Consider the following 7,516-nt stretch of genomic DNA (forward strand, 5'->3'; position numbering starts at 1 on the left):
AACAAATATATATATATATATATATATATATTTACAATTTGTTGTCTAATCTAAAAACATTGACTTTTAATGTATAATTTTGTCCAAATTAACATTTATTTTAAAATTGAAACAGAATGAAACATCTATGAAAACAAGTATAATAAATTGATGAAATAATATAATTTAGGAGAAAGTATTATTTATGTTTCTAATATTTGGAGTAAATTTTAATTTAATACTTAAAGTTTCAAACCTTTTATTTTAGTCAAAAAAAAATTTAATGTCCTATTTCAATCCCAAAAATTTTTTAAGTGGGTTTAACGTTATCTCGCTATTAAATTTGACACAAATAATTTGCATATTGAAGAGCCAATATAGCATTTGATTTCAGTATTTAATAAAATCGATCCATCAACGATTATTAATATAAAAGATTTTTCTTTACTTTTAAAGCGTTGACGATTGATTGTTATGATTTAGAGTTTTACACCAAAAAAAATTTGAGAAGAAGAAGTATTACAAAATAGTTTTAGTTATGTTTTTTTAATACATGGAAGAAGATATTATTTAACTAGTTAGTAATGTTATTAATATCTACATCATTCATTCGGTTAATTATTAGTGTCAAATTTAACGATAGGACAATGTTAAATCTATTTAAAATTTTTTGAAACAAAAATAAGATGTTTAAAATTAGAAACTAAATTAGAATTTAGCTGAAACAAAAATAATACTTTACCCTGTAATTTACATATACATATATAATTGAACATGTCTCCACCAACAAAGCTCAAATTGTTGCTGCTGGTTCCTGAAAAATTCTCCACAACATGTGGAAGGTCAAACACTATGCACTTCAATTTGGGAAACATGTCACTAATAATCTTAGATATGGTTCCATTTCCACCACCAACATCTACAATGGATTCCAACCCTTCAAAAACAGCACTATGATCTTTCAATGCCAACTTCACCATTTGAGAGTCACTAGCCATTGACTCATTAAAGGAAGTCAAAATTGAAGGGTTTTTGCTAAGAAAGTCCCAAAGATTTGTTCCAAGGGAAATTTCAGATAAAGTAAGATTTTTTTCTAAAGTCCATTTTCCTAATAAGTTAAAAGAACTTGACATAAGGGGATTAAGACCACACTTAGCCATTGGAGTTAAACAATATTCAGTGCCTTTAACAAGAAGCTCAGAAGCAATAGTGAGAGCATATGCTTCCTTTTCTTCTTTGTTTTCATCATCATCATCATGGATTGTTACAATATCAAAGAATCCATTGTGACTTAGGTGGCGCATAAGACGCTCCACACCACTAATTTTGGATGGTGGAACTTGTAAAATTGAGATCAATTCATGAAGGGTGATGGGTTTTTCATGGTTGTAGATTATGGTTGGTATTTCTAACTCAATGCACCATTTAAGGCACATAGAATCTAAGTAAGCATACATGTGTTTGTACACATGAACTTGCCCTTCAAAAATCTCATTTGATTTGCGACCACTTAGTAAATCCATTTTTTCCACCATGTTTTTCATGTATGTGTTTGCATTGAAACAATAGTTTCATGCATTATATATGCACATTAGGGGAAACTATAAGGTTGAATCACATTCAATTATTGTTGACCTTAATATAAAACAAATAAGAATTCCAAATACAAAGCAAATAAGGATTTCAAACAGTCACGAACACCTCCAACCGGTCTCCCTCTCCTTCTCTCTCCCTCACCATCCTCTCTCATCTGCTACGCCGCCACAAACACTCGCCGCCGTAGCCCTCAACATCCACTGTCGCGGCGCCGCGTAACCTGAAGCCTTCATCAGCGTTGATCAGAACTGCAGCCCCCAACCTCCTTCGCGCGTGTGTTCCCCTTGCTTGCAGCAGCTGCTTCAGTAGCCCCGGTCTTGCACCGCTCACCCATTGTGTGCGCTCGTCTTTTGGCGCCGGCCTGTCTCCGTGCCAGTAACCTGTACGGTGTGCGCGCCCTGCGTCCACCTGACTCCTGCCTCCTTCATCAGCCAGTTGAAGGCGTGACGGTTGGACGGGTCACGGTCGCATTGGTGTTATGGTCCCCTCACACCTATCATAGTCGTCCTCTCCTCATCTGTTCAAGCTTTAATTTTTTCCTTTTTTTATTTTTTTATTTTATGGTTACATCAAATCATAAGACTCATGTGTCAAATTATACATATTTTTTTAATAAAAATAAAATTGTTGGATGATCATAGTTGCTTCTTCTTCTATTTTAATGGTCAATTTAGGATGATTATTTTAGTAGGTATGCGGATGGTTATTTTAAATTTTATGTAGATGATTATTTTGACTGGATTGGGTTTAGTTATATATAATTAAAATATGTTGGATATTCAATTTATTAGGTAAGCAGATGATTATTTTTATTCTTAGGTGGATGATTATTTTTACTAAGAGTGAGTGGCGTGTGGCAAGCCAAGCAGTGAAGGTGAAGTGGAATGATTATTGATGAAGGTGGGAGTGGCAGCCGGTTGAAAAAGAAGAGGGTATTGGAGTGAAATGTTTTGGTAAATTAGAATTTTGGATGGTTATTTTTTTGGAATAATTAATTGAATTTTTTTAAAATTGGAAATTTAAAATTAGAAAATTTAAAATTTAAAATTTAAAATTTGATATGAAATAACTGAATGAGAGCTTTTGAATTTAGGATAATATGTGAAGGGAATTTTATTATTTATTTCTATTGAGCTAAATAACTAACCCATTATACACATTGTCAAGATTTCTCATTATCTTCCTAGTGGATTCTATTTTAATACTATATATACAATTTATAAGCTTCATTGTACTAATTTTTTCAAACTTTTGATTCCAACCAATTGTGATTAAGATCTTTATCCATCCATTAATTAGGAATATTTTAAGGACGCCATCTTGATTTTTCACAATTTTAATGTCAATAATAGTGTTTGTTTTTTTGTTAAGAGAAGAGAATGAAAAAAAAAAGAAAAATAAAGTAAACAAAGGCTTTTTTATTTAATTAAAATATTTAGTTTCCTATATTACTTGATTCCCCTAAATGGTTTTCGTGAACGTGAATACTCTAAACCATATAATATATAAATCGTTCTAGATTCGTGTGTTTTAATCAATATATAAATCACTGTACCTTGGGACGATTTATGCATGAATTGCATAGCTGAAGAAGGTATAAATCGTCCTAGCCCACTGTGTATTAAAACTAACACGTAAATCGTCCTAGGCTAAGATAATTAATGCATTTTAACCTAAAACACTCTATCCTGGCACGATTTACGTGTTGCTTCTTAACCCTCAACCCCTAGCACGATTTACGTACAAATCCAAGCCCCACAATATTCTAACACGATTTACGTGCAACCCTAACCCCTACCAACCCAGCACGATTTACATGCATATATACACCCCTCAATAGCCTAGGACGATTCATGCATTACCCCCTAACCCTACTTACCTTCCCACAAGTAATGTCTCTTTCGTGAGACTCCATTAGCGGCGAGGAGTTTAGTGGAGGGGAGGAGAGCCACGGCCGAAAGTTGAAGGAAGGGTGTAGTGGTGGAAAGTCGGCGGCGGTGGAGGGTTGGTTATGCGGCAGAAGGGTTGTCCTCCGGTGCACGGCGTTGAAGGTGGCCCATGGCGGAGGATTGAGGTGATAATTGCGGCGGTGGAAGATTGGGTTGGCGGCGGTTGAAGGCTGGTTTGGTGGCATTGAGGGGCGATGCAAGATGGCGAGGAACGAAGGTAACATGTACCGATTGAACGGCATCACACACGTGGCAGGTTTTATCGACGAAGAGGTTAGTGATTAATTTGTTTTACAGCTCATATAGTCAATGACGTTGATGTGTTTAGTTATAATAATGTGATTATTTTGAAAAAAAAAGCTTGTTGTGTTAGAAATTTGTAAAACATTAAGCTTAATATGCTTAGGATTGGTATGGTTCTTGTTCGGTTTAGGGATGAGGTTGATTTCTGATGCATGTTTTTGGTTGTTGTGTGATGTTGAGTTGTGACTGTTGTTGTTATTCTATTATCAGCCAACCCGGTGTGTACGGATCATCCGTAGGCAACAAAAGATGATATTGCATGACCGTATTATGTCTTACCTAGATAGTACCGGATTGCTGCATGTTGCTAGGCTGAATGATTATTGGTTTAAGTTGAATGAGTCACTGATTAGTGCCTTTGTTGAGCGTTAGCATCCAGAGACTCACACTTTTCACATGCCATTTGGGGAATGCAATATTACTTTACAGGATGTGGCATATCAGTTCGGTCTCCCTGTTGATGGATTTCCAGTTAGTGGTTGTCTCAGTGACTTTGAGCAGCTAATGGAGGGTGGAAAGCCTGCGTGGCAGTGGTTTCAAGAATTGTTTGGTGAACTTCTTCCTGAGGACTGTATCGATGAGTTCACTGTGTCGTATGGCTGGTTTCAAAACAGGTTCAGAGTCATGCTGACTGATGCTACAGAGCCGACGGTACATGTCTATGCGCATTGTTACATCATGATGTTGTTGTTCACGATGCTTTTTGGCAACAAGTCTGGTGCTAGAGTTCACTTACGGTGGCTCCCATATGTTGCGGATCTCGACGGACTCGGGAAGTATAGCTGGGGTTTGACTACGTTGTCTTGGTTATATAGGTGTCTCTGCAAAGTTGCCAATTAGAATATAAAAAACTTAGCTGGGCCACTAGCATTGCTGCAGTCCTGGATATTCTAGAAGTTCCCTACATTCAGGCCGAGAGGGTTTGATGTCATTCTCTAGCCGCTTGCATCAAGGTGAGAATAATGCTTATTATTTAGCTTCATATACTTTAACTACCAACGTAATTTTTTTATTGTTAATGCCTGAATCACTGTTACCGTATGTATAATGACGTCGTTTTTTATTCTTGCAGGTGGGGTAGATACATGCCATCATCAGATGAGAAGGGTCCTCAGGTCGTTGCTACCCGACACGGATTGGACAGGTTGAGGGTGGATGATGTAAGTATAACCTCCCATGACTTTTGTTCATGTTTCATGTTTTCTTTGTTTAGGTGTATTCATTACATACGAACTTTTGACATTACAATCTTACATGTTGCAGTTTATTTAGATGCCATACTCGGCACTAGAGGTTATTCAAATTGTCCATCCTGATATCCTCAAACCTGAGCACACGCATTTATGGAAGTCGACAACTGCATTGATTTACTTTTCCTCCATCGAGTGGCACCAGGTTGACCGAGTCCTATCCTATTTTGGAGGAGTTCAGCATGTACCTGAACCAGCCATCAACATTGATTTTCTGTTATCGAAGGATGGCCGAGGACCTACCTGCTGGTTTTCTGAGGTCTACTTTTCCACATGGCATGAGTATTGGGATCAGAGGCATCAGAGCGTGCTTACGTTTCAGCTGGTACCAGATCCACGACCTTCGGTTGAGTATCTTGATTGCTGGTACCAGACTAACGTGCCTTGTTCTAGTAACACATAACTCGTTCTCGGGTATTGAGGGATAAAAAGTTCCATGTAAATCGTGCTAGGGCATTGTGGGGCTTGGATTTGCATGTAAATTGTGTTAGGGAGTTGAGGGTTAGGAAGCAGCACGTAAATCGTACCAGGATAGAGTGTTTTAGGTTAAAATGCATTAAACATCTTAGCCTAGGACGATTTATGTGATAGTTTTAATACACAGTGGGATGGGATAATTTATGTCTTTTTTAGTTATGCAATTCATGTATAAATCGTTCCAGAGTACAATGATTTATATATTGATTAAAACACACGAGTTTACAACGATTTATATATTATATAGTTTAAGGTATTCACGTTCACGAAAACTATTTAGGAGAATCAGATAATATAGGAAGCCAAATATTTTATTTAAATAAAAAAGCCTTAAAAAAATGCTATGAAAGTATATATATATACTCACATAAAGTGTTCTATCTACCACTTTGATTATTGTCAAGGTTTGAACTTGAATACAGTAGCATATTAAAAGACATCATATATTGTCACTTAACCAAACCTCCAACTATAAGATAGGTTGAAATTAAATAAAAAAATTACTTTTTTTATCTAATTTATTAATGTAACAAAAAAGAGATTTATTAAACATAATTTGTTTTTATCATAATTTAAAAATTGAATTAAAAAAAATTAATCAACCTTCTATTCAATTTTCTGATAATTTTATCATCATGGTTTTAGCATAAGAAAAATTATATATAATCACCATCGTTTTAAAAGATTTTAGCATTACACTAATAAAAAAATTATATATAATTTACTATTATTTTTAAACACTTCTTATTAAATAAGGAGTATTATATTTTTTATTAATTAATTATTATATTCAAATTTAAGGTATAGAATTTAAAGTTTGAGGTTTAGGATTTAAGCTTAAGAATTTCGATATTTATGATTTATGGTTTAGAATTTTAAATGTAGGGTATAAAATTTAAGTTTTGCCATATATAATTTAGACTTTATTATTAAAATTCAAGGAATGCTACAATTTCTACTTTTTTTTCGGAGCACATTAATATTCGTTATAATATAATTTACATATACTCTAAAAATAATTTTGTGTGAGGGAGAAAAGTTAATTATATAATTATTATGTATTTATATTTTTTAACTTAAAATTTTTGGATAAATGATTTTGTAAGTTGATCCTTAAATTTTTAGAATAAATAATTTTATGACGCTCTTGTTCCTTTTTTGAAAATTTTTTGTCCTACTTGCTTAGCTTGAACGTTTTCCCTCATTCTCATTTTAATAAAATACCTCATTTTTTTTAGGGGAAAAAAAAACAAGAGATAATTGTAGAGCTAATTTGAAGAATTGGGTTATGGGACTTTTTTAACTGATTTGCATTGATAGTTCGACTTTGATCATCATAGAAATTCCGGAACAAATAGAATTATATATTAATGAATAGTTATTAGTAAAGTATTGTGTTGAAAAGGGACCAACAGAAATTCCTACGAACCAACCAGATACTAAATTTTTTTTTTTTTATCAAATGCATAGTATAGACTATATAGAGGGTACTTCAAATGTAATTATTGCATTGTGGGTTTTCAACATACCAACCCCAGAAGAATTTTCTTGAATTCATAAAAAATGTATGGTTATTATCAATATTCTTGCATTGTGATATGTTTTTTTTTTCAGTATAATCATATATAGTTTTTATTTTCATGAATTCATTTTACTTTACATGGAATCAATATTTCAGTTATTACTACAAAATAAATCGAAAAAGATAAAACTAATTATCTAGCTATAATTTAATAAATAATTGATAACTCCAGTAAAAAAAGTTAAAAATGCATTCATTTTTTTTATTTGTCGTAAATACTATTCATTGTGACTGATATGTGAGCTATCAGAGAGACAAAGAACTGTTACACGGTTATACACCCACACAGACCCATTAAAATCACAAACTAATAATGTGTGTACATATGTAAAGGTTCCTAACCGTACCGTAAATACATTATATATGTAATCTTTAAAAGT

At 33.6% G+C, this 7,516-nt stretch overlaps 1 pseudogene; it reads right to left on the bottom strand.

Moving 5' to 3' along the window:
- LOC107486356 (isoflavone-7-O-methyltransferase 6-like) overlaps nt 1-1,513 on the bottom strand; it is a 2,209-nt pseudogene extending 696 nt beyond the window's left edge.
- Between the last annotated feature and the right edge of the window lie 6,003 nt (nt 1,514-7,516).

This window comes from Arachis duranensis, chromosome 4 (genome assembly GCF_000817695.3).
Source record: "Arachis duranensis cultivar V14167 chromosome 4, aradu.V14167.gnm2.J7QH, whole genome shotgun sequence".
NCBI lineage: Eukaryota > Viridiplantae > Streptophyta > Magnoliopsida > Fabales > Fabaceae > Arachis > Arachis duranensis.